Source organism: Prorops nasuta, unplaced genomic scaffold (genome assembly GCF_024137725.1).
Source record: "Prorops nasuta isolate Cenicafe-Biocafe unplaced genomic scaffold, Cenicafe_Pnas_1.2 PNAS00003, whole genome shotgun sequence".
Taxonomy (NCBI): Eukaryota; Metazoa; Arthropoda; class Insecta; order Hymenoptera; family Bethylidae; genus Prorops; species Prorops nasuta.
In genome coordinates, this window is record NW_027116800.1 from 11,155,251 (window position 1) to 11,169,433 (window position 14,183).

At 35.4% G+C, this 14,183-nt stretch overlaps 1 protein-coding gene across 1 annotated transcript in view; it reads left to right on the forward strand.

The window, feature by feature from the left end:
• Positions 1-2,845: 2,845 nt before the first annotated feature.
• The window catches only part of LOC136785818 (solute carrier family 7 member 14), a 73,087-nt gene continuing 61,749 nt past the window's right edge, over positions 2,846-14,183 (forward strand). Inside the window, exon 1 of the mRNA XM_066747099.1 lies at positions 2,846-4,002. The gene's annotated coding sequence lies outside the window, so the exon portion shown is untranslated. The remainder of the gene's footprint in view (positions 4,003-14,183) is intronic.

The following is a 14,183-nucleotide window of genomic DNA, read 5'->3' on the forward strand; positions in this document are numbered from 1 at the left end:
TGTTAGACCGCCACATCTTCATGGATCCTTCCACCAATTTAAAAATCCTGCTTTGGTGGGTGCTGCCAATAGTGCAGCTTATGGCTTTCGTTTCGATGGAAAACGAAGATTTAATTATGACTGATTCCACTCGAATCTCATCCCACACTGACCAATAATAAGAATATTGTCCCTTCATTCTGGAGATGCTGAATGCACAAGGTTCGATATTTGAAATCTAGAAACACGATGTAGTTTGAAGATTAATATTCAACAATAGAAAATTCTGTAGATTAGAGATATTCTTTAATAGAATGCAATTAAAATTGCTAGATATTTCTTGCTATTTGTATCTTTATTATTTTTAAATATCGAGAGATCTTCCTTACCCACTAATTCCTTGCTGTTTACCGACTATATCAGTCAGGTTTCTCGCGGTGAAATTCTGCTTCGAAACACAGAGAGGCGCTACCTGTATACATACAGTATAATAATAATAATAGTAATAAATCTTTAAACTTTTTAGAAACAGTTGTTCCATAAATACATTTGAAATAAAATTAATTGTGGAAGCAGTCAATTTGGGAATTCAAATCTATCAAAAAAAGAAAAATACAGTAATAATACAATAACCCTTTGGCCTCCTCAACAATAAATCAATTATTTAAATTTAACTGATTGAAAAGGTTTGCATAATTGTACAAGAATTTCACCGAGAAGTTTGATGCAAATATATCGGTCGTTGATAAAGAAAAATAAGTGAATTAATTAGAGTTTAGCGATCCCTCGGTTGATCAATGGGACCTGGCGCGAATGGGATCGAAATAGAATAAGCTGTGTGGAACGAAAGGGTCGAATTAATGAATCGTAACATGATTGTAATTTGCGAGTGGAGAGTTGATAAATGGGTCGAGTTGGGTTGCGTCGGTCTGGTTGGAAGTTGGTTGAGTGGGATGAAATATAAAAGAATTGGGTTCTTTTTGAATAAATAAGGTGTGATTCACACTTGAGATTGGATGGTAGTAAATTGTAGGGCGGCTGCGTAGAAGGCTGCTGTGACGTAACTCGGTGGTTGAGTTCTGGTGGGTAGTGTTACGTCAGGTTTTGGCTGAAACTCGAGGGTATAACATAGAGGAGGGTGGAGAGGGATAGTAGTAGGTAGTATGCGTGGGTGTGCTGACATGCGACCAAGTGGTAGTGGAGGGGAGAAGTACAACTGGGGTGGTACGTCAATAGGAGAGTCCTTTGTGGTGGGGCTTGCCAGAGTGAGGGGAAACTCCAACCAATTTTTATGTGTCAGGAGTACCAACCCCTACTATAGATATTCTCAACCAGAAAACAATTGCAAGCAGCAAAATTTCCTCTCTCGTTCGCTCTCGTCAAATCTCCACACCTCCAGCATCTACTTCTTCAAGATACCACCTCGTCTCTCTTAGGAAGCACCAGAGTTTCCTGAAACCTTAAATATTATGGTTAACAACGGGCGGCTTAAAAGTATTAAATTCCTGTATAAATGATGCGCGTGTATATATAATTTAATCGTTTTTTTTATTTTAATACCAACGAAGAAACTGGCATTTAATCTGGAGCCTTAATTAATATTGTAGCTAACATCAAATATTTGAAAGTTGACATTTTTGCAAAACTAAACCTTTTTAATGTAATCATTTTCTATTCTAAACGCAAAGAAACTAGTCTTTGTACTGAAATCTCAAATATTGCAATACTTATAGATTTTTTAAAAGAGAAATTATTGCAAAACTAATGCACTCTATAACCTAATCGTTTTCTACTGTAAAAACAAAGAAACTCGAATTTAACTGCAAGAGATATTTATTTTAGAAAATTGTGGTAGAGGAGCAAGAAGAGGAAGTAGTTGGCGAGCACTATCGCTGATTGCTCGGTTGGTTATTTATTTATGCGTAAAGCGTAAACGGTTAGTGGGGGTTTTAAGTAGGATAATAATTTAGAGCTTGGAAAAGAGCTTGTATCTAGATTTTTTTGCCATTAAGAGAGACATCCGAATACGTCGAAACGTTGTCGAGTAGGATCAAAGGTTTTCATACTCCTGAATAAGAAATCAGCGTTCCCCGAGGACTAATAAAATACTACATAAATGAGAGTCCTTGGAATATCGAGCGAATGTATTCTTGGGGGATAAATATGTGAATGGCTGGAATATTTCTATTTTGTGTGAGAAAGAATTTGAGGGAAGGAAAAGGAGAAAAGTGCGAGAGAGTGTCTCCAAAGGTGTAAATTTTTCCTATTGAAATGTTTAAAAAGGACAGGTTAAAAGTTGAGTGAGTACGTCGTTGAGTAGCTAGGTGGTGGTGGGATTGGATGTAGAGTGGGGAGGGGGAGAGGGGATTGTTGGATAGTGGAGGGGGAGGGGAAGAAGCAACCAAGAAGAAGAAGTGGGAGAGGAGTGATAGTGGAGATATGTAGGGCAGAAGGAAAAAAAGGGCAAAGGGTTAGGGGAAAGTGAGAAAGGGGATAAAATATAGGAAGAGGAGAGGGGAGACAGAGTGTATGGATCGTGTGAGGGGTAAGTGTAGGAAGGTAGGGGGAGGGTGAAGTTTTGATAAGGAGCAAGCAAGGGAAAGTAGAGAAATGGAAGAAGTTCGAGTGAGAGATTGGGAGAAAGTACAGCGAGTAAAGGGGATTTTCAGTGTGACGAGGGGTAGGGGTGGAAAAGTGGAGGGGATGCGCGATTGGGCAATGGGCAACGAGGCAGGGCCGTAGCAGTTGGTGGGGATAACCCTGCGGCCTGGAGCGAGGGTAATTTACGCGGGAGGGGGTAAGGGAGAGAGAGAGAGAGAGAGTGGAATCAGAGTAGCAGAGTTAGAAGTATCGGTGGCGCGGATAAGAGAGCCAAAGCGAGGAAGAGCCGAGTGTGCGCTACCCCACGGCTCACCACCAGCTACCCCGTGTGTAATACTAAAATGTGACTCGGGGCAACACCGGGAAGAACCAGACGTGTTGTGTCGTGCCGTGCTACTGCTTTGTCACGCACAGTGTCCAGGAAATTCCATTATTCCATGGAATCACATCAAGGGAGTCTTTAAAGGGCACGCTATTCACTCGAGAACCAACACGAGTTTCTCTGTCAACCCTCAACCTTTGTCCGTCTCTGCTCGAACCACTTGCAATTGCGCGAGAAAACCGCGAAGCAGTCACGCGCGTCACGACGAAAGAGAGAGAGAAGAGAAGAGAAAAACTTGTCTAACGTATTAATTGAAATCGGAAACATTCCAATGAGCCACTGGGGCAATTATCAATTCTCATCTCACAACTACCTTGCAAAATGCTGTAACATACTTTGAGAGACCAAAAAAAAAGCAAGGAGAGAAGAGGAAGCAGAGAGAAAATTCTCACTGGCTGTTGTTCCTAATCCTAAAGAATCCAAGTTCACGAGAGAGAGAGGAAAGCTTCCATTGGATTTATCAACCTTTTTCTCTCTCTTTCTCTCGCCACTTGGCTGATAATTATACATATCATTTTACTGTAGAGAAAGCTAGAGTCTAAAGATAGAGTGAATTGTATAGTGAGAATAAATAGAGACGAGAAGTTCCGAGGGAAGTTTAGTGCTACTATAGGAAGCAGAAGGGGAAAAGAGGAGTAAGTGGAAAAAGAAAGTTTAGGCCAGACTTGTGCAGGTGAAGTTAAATTTTTCTCCAGAATATGTGCATGCGTGTTGAGGCACTCACACATGTATTGCGTGACACATTATAAATATATATAGTAACGAAAAGCAAAGGAGTAAACAAAGTTTCATTCCTCTCCTCGTTGTTATCAGTTTGTTATCGAGTTGTTTGAAGAGAAAAATGAGGTCTACGGAGAAGTAGGACTTGTGGGTAAGGAAAAATTACAATGCTAAGATATTTGCGTGGCCCCGTAATTTTGCACGACCTCCAGTAGTATTCGGGGCGTATCGTTGTGCGTTATAACGTAAACTGTGATTCTTTGTGCCGTTTGAAGAGAACAAAAATACAAACGTCACGTCGCCAGCCACATATATATCAGGTGAGCCTTCTTCAGAATTTTTCAACTCTTGTCTTACTCGTGAAACCTCCATTTCCACCAGTTACATTTTGTCTCACAGAATTTTGTTTTATCTCTAACTTGATTCAGACCTAAATTCATATTCAGAAAATAATATCATGTTGAATCTTTATGCATTGTTTAAATTATTGTTGAAAGATTATCATTGCTTGAATATTGATATTCAAGATATAAACAAGATTTTATTTACGTTTATCAAATTACTGACGAAAGAAAAAAAAAGAATATCGTGGATTAACAAATACATCAGTTTTAGTTAAATTATTCAGTGCCGAGTCAAGTGAATTTAATTCTGCCGGACTATTCTCGTGCTGTACTCCTTAGAGTCTGGCACAACTGGAAATATTGCGTCAACTTTGTGGAAAGGTCTGCTCGTTTTTTGCTTCGTTTCAGGACTGAATTTTGCAACGAGTGAAAATTCAGTTTTTTAGTTTATAATTTTTGCGTTGATTCAACAATTTAAATAAGCATCTATTAATTTCTGCAAAATATTGCACAAAAGTTGATGAAAAATGTTTGTTTCGTTTAAACTCAAATGATTCTCTTTCAGTTATAGGGAGAAGGGATTTTCTTTCATAATGAAACGCGTGTCCTCACGGTGAGAAAATTAGAGCGCGATTAAGAAAACAGAAAGTATATCGGGTGTTATCGATCACGAAGACCGACAAGCGCGTTACTGAGTTACGAGATAATAATTCTTGGCTCGTGAAGAGGCCAAGGAAGATCGTGATAAGTCAAGAACAATATCATCGAGAGAAGGGGCGATGTGCTCGATGGCTTTTGAAAAAAAAAGAAAAACTTTTAATCCGCAAATATTGTCGTTTAGGTTGGGTTGGGTCAGGTAGCGTTAAAATAGGGTTGGTAAAGTGTCATTAAATTGGCTAAGTGATGTAAGAGAGGCGGCAGAGAGAATTTCAGTGAATTTTTACACGACAGAGGCGTCATAATATTGCTTCGACACTGGGTCGTTTTTCCTGTATCTGTCAAAACCACCAGTGAAAGAGATTTGTGCGTTTGACGTTACATGCTGGGACGTCATGAAAGTCACGTGTTTGCTCGTGACAGTTTACGATGTTTGACAAACGATCTGCAACGTTAATTAATCGTTTTTCCCATAATTATGTATATACCATCCTCCATTAAAATCCATGTCTTTATACGAGCTGCGTGCTTTCGCTTCGAATCATAAACCATAGGAATATACTTTTTTTATCGTGCCTGCTCCATTTGAGAATGAAAAAAATTCGCTCGAAGCTAACGAGGATTTTTCTTTGGTGGTCAAAACCCCGAGGGGATAATATTTCAAAAAAATGAAATTATATTGTCTATACGCATTATATTATTAGAGATAATTCAGTTGCCATGAAGTAAACGATTATTTATGTTTCAATAAATGAGAATCTTCGATTGGAAAAAGAGGATTCTCTACATTATTATTTACTTTCTTATCGGCATCAGGGGTAGGGGATAGTATTTAAAGCGTATTATGTTGCTGGAAATAATAGAGTCGTCATGAAGCAAACAATTATTTGTTTCTCAATAAACGAGAATCTTCGTTTGGAAAAAGAGAGGATATTCTTTACATTATTATTTATTTTCTTAGCAGCATTAGTGATCGAATTCCCATCTTCGTTTTTGTTTACTTGCTTTACGTGTGTGTACCATGCTTAATCGTGAGTGTGTTACACGCGATAGTTCGTTTATCGTGGAAACTTTTTGCCAATCTATTCGAGTCTTTAATAAGTAGAAATAAAATGCCCCTTACAGCCCCACAGGCAAGGGGCATTAATAGTAATTGGATTTTCTATCGGGGGCTATAAATAACTAAATCATTAAATTGTTATTTTCGTTGGTGCTGGATAATTGAGAAATTTGAAAGAAAAAGGTTGGTTTTTGTCTGGTTGAAAATTAGCATGAGTGAGATTTTCCTTCCACCATTTTTAATTATGCCTTAATTGAGACAGTTTGAAGGTAATGAATTTTCGGAAATGCGTACAATAGTGTCACGAGCATGAAGAACTCACGTGAGTTTGCTGAGCATTTTTTTTTTATTTGTAGCTTCCACCAGTCTGGATGCTTGTTTAAATGTACTCAGTATGTATAAGCTCTGGGATATCCTGGCGTGAATGAGGAAGGACCGCTTTTCTAGATAAATAAACTCGTTTCATCAACTTTTCATAATGCTGCTTCACGATTTAGTGTGAAGTCACCAACAATTTAATCCATCTGGAAACTTTGAGGAAACCTCTGTGAACTGCCTCGATATCAACGTCTGCATTTCAGCATTGTTATTCTAATGATGCAAAATCAAGAATTTTTTTACCTTCATTTCAGTATGGAACAGGATTTTTTATTCGTATGAAAAACTTAAAACCTTGGTTGAGCTTGGAACTTTTAGGCAGGGATAATATAGGAGCCTGTAAAAGTTTCATAAAAAGAGCCTGACTGTGTAAAAGCTGTTAAGAATTTTTTGTTGAAACACAAAACATTGTCGGACAAATTCTTCACAATTGCACCAGCCGTCGAGAAGAAATAAATCTCTCATTTATGTGTGCGTGTTTTTGATGCATAAAAAAATAAAAGATCATAATATATTACACTAATTCAATGGGACTGTTGCATTTTTATTCTCTATTGCTGGAGCACTTTAATGAAAAATGGAAATAATAAATTATTGGCACAATATCGTTCTAGTATCAATAAGGTGTTGGCATACTCGATGAAGCGATACACGGTTGGTCGCTTGGGAGTAAAACCGAAGCGTACTTGACGATTTTTCTCACCAATCGCGTTATTAGAGCCTCATACGTGATTATAGACAGAACTATTTGCAAAGGAATGAAAATACTTGGAACACTTGATGTCTCTTAAAATAGGTCACCCATATATACTTTTAAACAGTATACATTTCCATGCACACAACGACAGCCTGGCACATATGCATAGGTCGTTTCATGAATTCGTTTCCTTCTCCTCCTTTCTGCTTTTCTTCACGGAAATACCAGTTTTGCCGAGAAACAACTTTAACGTGCAATGCTAAAGTTTCAAGCTATAGAGCACCACCTATGAGCTACAGCACAAATAAAACTTTACAGACTGTGGCGTATAATAATTTGCAAGAAAATGTGTGTTTAACATTAATAAAACACTAAACGTACAAAGACATTACTAACTCTTCACAAAAGTAACACATTTCAGTGCAACTGATTAATTTCCTTAATAATTATATATACATATATTACTTGGGGGACGGAGAAGCAGATTTTTTATTTGGCAATATTTTCTTGGCATGGATGTAGATGGTTTTTATGTGCTGGAGATACGTCACTCTAATTACCGCTAAATTAAGAAAGTGTACGTATTGGCTAGCATGACCAGTGGTTAAGAACATGTAACGCTCCAATGATCGCTGCGATAATCACGCAACATCGGGCAACACTTGGGGCTACCTTTGGACTTTATATCGATCCTTAAATTTCGTCGAAACAGCTCTCACTCTCGCTGCTTAGACTCTATAAGATAATATTATGCTTCCAACAAGTTCTTGTAAATTTCATCAACAATAATCCTGCATTAATGTTACTAAGAACGAAAGAACTATTAACTAATAAGAGAAAATTTATTGAAACTTTAGCAATATTAGAAATACAAGAAATAAACTGGTTGTAATAGGATAACTCTCTTCTTGGTTCACGCTCTATTTATTTTTATAGTCAATTCAAGTGGTTTGTGAATAAAAGGAGCAACGAAGGATTTTACACCGCAGAGAATCATTAAGTTATTACTAGGAGAATAATTTTGTTGATTATATATCAAATTAATTAATTCTTTATGGTTCTGAAACGATAATAAGCTTCTTAATTTAGTCTTAAATATTCTTAATTTAAGTGGATGATGATTTATTTGAAAAAGAAATTTTATTCTAAACATTTATTTCAAATTTAATCGTACATCTATTCGCTTTATCATTACAAAGAAATACAAATATTTGATAATTACTTGTATCACTGTAATTTTTACATATTGAGAATGTAAACATGTTATTAATTTATCTATGAAAGGACTTGGATTAATAATTATGTTTATAGAAAGGTCTGATACTAGATTGACAAAGGGGGTGAAGAAATATTATCGTAGACCTTTTAGGAAGAGCAATATTATTTCCACAAAGATTTATGGTGGGTTTGGGAGAAAACTATTCAGATCGATTCAGAGTGGAGGAAAAGGAATAAAGGAAAACGAGGACGAGGCAAAGGAAGAATACATAGAATGCGATGAAAATACCTTAAAATATCGCTGGGAAAACAACTTTTAAGCAATGTCCAAGTGAAACGAGTCAGCCATTGCAAGAACAGAGAATTACCACTATTTGCGTAACGCATTATTTTTTCCATCCAGTATAAAAATTTCATTCAACTGGAAAAATTTAAATTGCTAAATCGATCAGCTTAAATTCTTGATTTTTTTGTGGACTTGTCAGTTACGTTTATACATCAAATATAGGGTATAACTTTTACGTTACGCTCAAGTAGAACAAGTCAGTCATTTTACGAGTAGGCAGATTATTAAATGCGCTTCGTCCATCTTTTTTTTCCATGACATCTCCATATGGTCTGTCGACTGTAAAATTCTACTCGTCTATCCCCCCCCCCCCCCTCCCCACTTACTCTGTATTATACAATTTCTCTCTCACAGGATTTGATCACTTTTAGCCACGATAATGAAACCGCCATAAAGTGGTGCCAATTATAATTACAGTTGGCTGTGGTTTGATTAAAGCCGATAATGAGAAATAGAAAAATCTCGTGATATAGAAGAACTAACGCGTAGACGTTATTAGCTTGTTATTGGTCTAGTGAGATTAATTAATCCCAACGAAACACTCCCATATTAAGACTGTTTTACACAGTATCGAACCACAGACGTTCTTTTATTTTTTTTTTCTTATTTATAACATTTGTATATTGATCGAAACTCGTGCAAGCTTCGAGAATATCGGATTCGCTATTCGGACGATGCAATTTTTAAAAACAGGCACGTTCGAACTGTTCGACTCGTTCTACGTGATTAATTAAATATGAAAGAAAGTGTAGGTGTGGAATAAATTTTACTCTGCGTGAGAGATGGAGTGGCTTCAAATGGTTGATTTGCAATTTGGTATATCGTTTGGATAAAGGAAAAGGGTCGAGGTTTGAAAATCGTTAATTCTCAGGCTTTCTAACCCTTTTACGCCTCAGGTATTTCGGAATTAGAAACCTTCCAATACACCAGTTTAATATTCAACAACCATTTCGCATTTACGTCATTAATTTTCGCATTGGCCATACTAGTACGCTGATTTTCGACGTTCTACGCCAATTACGTGATGGCTTACACTAGGAAACTCGTGACTCGATTACCAATAGTCCTACCTTCCAATCGAAATTGAAAATTAATAGGCAAGAGTCCGATGTAAAAATCATTCTATCCTCTGGGAATATCAATGATTTTGATCATTTTAATGTGTGTATTTGTATAGTTTAAACGTTTAGGTTTGATATAACAACCGATCGTGACTGAAATTCTTTCAATTTGGTTTCTCCAAAGACCCCTTTAACCTTCCAGGAAAATTCCTTTACTGATTACGAACGATGTACACTTATATGTGGTATACTACATTTTTACCACATTAAAGAAACTCATTTTTGTTCAAGGTGCAGTAGAAGCTTCACGGTACTCGTAAAAACGCAAGTTTTACAACTTTGTCCCTGAAACGATGCTTTATCGAGGAAATGACGTAATGGTAGCAAATGATGGACAAATTTATTCGCACTAAATTGAAGTGTACAGTATTATTGGAGAATTGCGTAAAGAAGGATTATTAATTAAAGGAGAAGGATTACGCGAATTGAGTGCAGGAGGTTTTTGATGGAAAAGAAGTTTTCAACTGTAATTATAGAACAGTGAAATTGTTAACGAAAAAAATAGTATTATTGTTTAACAATATGAAGTAGTATATATATAGGAGTACATGCTGAATTTTTTTAATTAAAATTTTTCTCTTTGTAATCGAAGTAATATTTGTGATTTGATATAAATATCTGAGAATGATTGACTATGAATGTTACAAATATTTTTTTGAAGAAAAGTTGATAGCTGTAACTTGATTAATTAAAATATTAACGGATAAATAACGTTTAGTCATAAAAATACGAAACTGCACATATAAGAGTAAATGGTGAATTTGTTTGATTAAGATTATATTGTTGCTAAAATTTACTATCTGAGAGAAAATTCTGAGACTGATTGACTGAAAATTACAACTTTTTCTTGCAGAAAATCTAGTTTCATCGGTCAGGTATAGGTATAACGACCTACTTTTCTAAAAGGCGTGCATGCAAGAGAGCAATGAATCCCCGCAACCGACCTACAGTTACGGGCAACACTTATCGTTTCTAATTACTAATCACTGACGTTATCAATCGTTTCTCCATTGCAAATTGCACCCCTTCGATATTCGTTTTTTTTCCAAAACTATTGATAAATCCAATTTATCTCTTATGGATTATACATAACTCTTAACTCCTACGCGTTTGTTAATAGTGAGCTAATAATTGTATATATATTTCCCTGTTAATATACTATTAATTAAGGCGTAAAAATAAAAATAAAATTATTAGCTTAATAAATACATTAGTTAACAAAAAAAGTATTATAATGTAGATGAGAAGAAGAATTTTAAGGAATTTTTCAATTTTAGCTAATGGGGAGGCTGGGGAAGGCATAACAATAAAGGCGCCTTGCAATTCCATGAAAGTTCCTATGTGCACCAGCCAGACCTCAATCTTTCCATCGTTAACTGCCAACTATTGTTCAATTCACTTTAGATTGCTGCAGGCTGAAATAGAGTCGATGACAAGGCACTCTGAATTTTAAATCATTGGTAAAACGTGGCTTGACATCTTAAATCGATCTACCTTTCATTCTACAAAATTTTATTGATTAAACGACAAGGGTATAAGCTTCTCAACAAATTGATCAAAATTCGTAATAATTTTTTTGCAAATATATACTACTCGCACCGTATCCTATTCCCTTTTAAAAAGAGTAATGGTACCTTTCATTTTTATCATTTGCACTGATAAGAAAAAGGTTTCAACCATTGTTCAATCGATAAACAATTGTTCATTACAGTAACGAACAAAATCTTTGTTGTATAATAAATAATTAATTATATAAATACATCCTGTTCATTGTTTTGATGAAAAATTGTTCATCGGTTGAAGAATCTTTCTGTGTGTGTGTATATTACTTGTTTCATTAATTTGAGAATCCATTATATTTCCACATGAGCTTTATCACGAAGTTATTGTTTCGTTCCTAAGCTTGATATTTTGACAAAATAGCTTAGCAGGGCCAAGATGAATGAAAGGGTAATAAATATTTGAATATATAATTGTGACGAATTTGTTAATTTCGAATTGTTTAGGTGGATTATGCAGCATTGAGTCATAATGTGCTACGGATTGCATAACCATTGCGCGCCGACACAGCAATAGCTAGTAATTTTCGCTGTATATAGCAGTTGGTTTATTGACTCGTCAGTAATTGCATTCTCCATCTGCTTTCCGACGCGTTAACATATCTGACTATTGTTGGTTATTCATGCACATTTCTCTCAGCCCCACTCGCAACCATTATATACTTAATCTTCTTCTTCGATACTTTTGAGATATTCGCGAAATATACTATTTACTACGATAATTCACCCATATCTTATATTTACGCTAATATGTTATTATTAACTAACTTTGATAAACAATATTTTGAAATCTTTTCTTTATTGAATAAGTTATCTATTGCAAGAAATAAGAAAAAATCTTCTTAAATACTCTTGAGATATTCATGAAGTTTTCTATATATATATATATACATTCACACACTACATTATTCACCTATATCTTATATTTACTTCTGATAATAAATTACTGTTATAAATCCTTTCCATTCAATATTCGTTTTATATTATACGACGAAGGAAGGACAACTCTTATTATCAAGAATTACACATATATATATATATATATATATATATATCTTTCAATTAAAATTTTATATGGAAATTACATCCACGATGTTAGCACATTAATTTTTATTCCATTTTTAATCATTCCTCTCTCGTAAATTCATAAATACACCAGCAATTATGTACCACCTGGTAATAATTCACGGATACTTAATTTGCTCCGTGTTTGCACTTCAACTTTTCCGTTCCTTTCAATTAAGATATGCGTTGATTATAAAACTGCGCAAATGTTTGACAAAAATAAAATGTTTCGGAGACGTAAGAGAAAATTAAACGACTTTAATAACAACTGATTTATAATTTACTCGGCGATTGGGATTTAAAGAATGTTTCAAGTATAGTGCAAAGAAACGCTGAGAAGGTGTAGAGTGTCTGGTCAGAGGTAAACTTGAACCACTTTCTTTAACAGTCCTGAAAAAATATTGAACAACGATCAATAGCTATGTAGGGTTATTAGTAAATTCATTGTGGAAAAAACATTTCCACACAGGATATAATTAAAAATACTTCAAAAACTTACCATATTCGCCTCGAATTCAGTAGTTTCATCTACACTCAAATATTCCCACACAACTCTACTCCCATCACAGTGAGATTTAATCATTTCTCCTTGCCAATAACTATTATCTGCAAGTTTTGTACGAATTTGCTACTCGAATCATTTTAACATTGGTATACGTATTTGTTTCAGTTTGTTATTTCCCTTACAGAATCAGCTTAACATGGAAATTAAATGTTGCTATGGAATTGATTATCCGTGCTGCAATCGCGAAAAAAGCCACGCATGCTTGCATCATTGCTGTTCCGTGTTTAAATTTATACGTTATACAAAATACAAACAAAAACGATTCCATAAAAATTCATCATATACGAACGTATATAAAATGCCAGGGAGATTATATTTATCAGTAGTGTTTTTTTATCGGGTCAACGCGACAGATATATGCAAATCTAGAAATAGACCATTACTCACCTATTTTCTTCCCCACCCAAGGTCCTTTTTACCTTGGAAAACTTCCAAATCCGAACGTTCTACGCCACATTGACAGGATCTGCTTTGATGCGATAAGGAAAGTTTTTATACGATTGAAAGATTGGTAGGGAGAACAATAATTATGCAAGATTCGAAAGGTAGTGACATTTTTTGTTCAATATAGAGAGACTTGGAAACATGGTTGCGGTGTACCTTTTGAAAAATTAAATAAAGCAAATATGAAGATTTATGAAAATTCTATAAATTAAAATAAAGTACTCCCTCCCCCTATTGTATATAGGTTTCTCCATTTCATATAAAAATCAACTATATTTTATCGTACTTATATTCATAAATTATACTTGTTTTAAAAGTACGAGTGCAACCCTTCGTGGGAAACGTGTTTCTAATGTTAGGAGCAAGGTAAACATTAATTATGCGATTTTTAAGGCGATAAAATTCTGTTGTCTTGTATTTATAGAGTGGGTGTGATGGGAGGGGGGAAGGGGGGGGGGAGGAGAAAATTGGGTCTTGCACTGTTGGACATTGGTTCATGGGATGGAGTAGCATTCAGTTTTGGCAAATAGGCCAAGCTGTCCGACCATTGTCCTAAGCGATTCTCGATATCTGATAAAATGTTCCACCGCCCAGCATAGCAGTACGACGTGATTATGTACATCGCGTCCCATGCAACAGGCTGTACAAAACCCTTTTCAATCCCTTCGCATCTGAACAACGCCTAGACGCTATACTATACCGAGACTGGTACCTTTTGTCGAATACTATGGAACGTCCTCTAGAATATATAAACACTTCTAAAGATTATTACTATATTGAATTTTTTTAAATATCACAGATATCCATGTTTCTTTTTTAATAATAATTTTATAAATACGATCACACACGAAAAACGAACTTGATATTTTCTTGCAGTTAAAAATAAACAACTAATATGTCAAACCTGATTTTTCCAAACATTTTTTCGAGCACTTATTTCCTGAAAACTTCAGGGTCTGAATAAAGAGGTTATCCAACAGCTGCCGGTATTGCTTCGTGTTCCAATATGAATATGATTTTTCGATTAAATAAAATCTGTCGCATAAC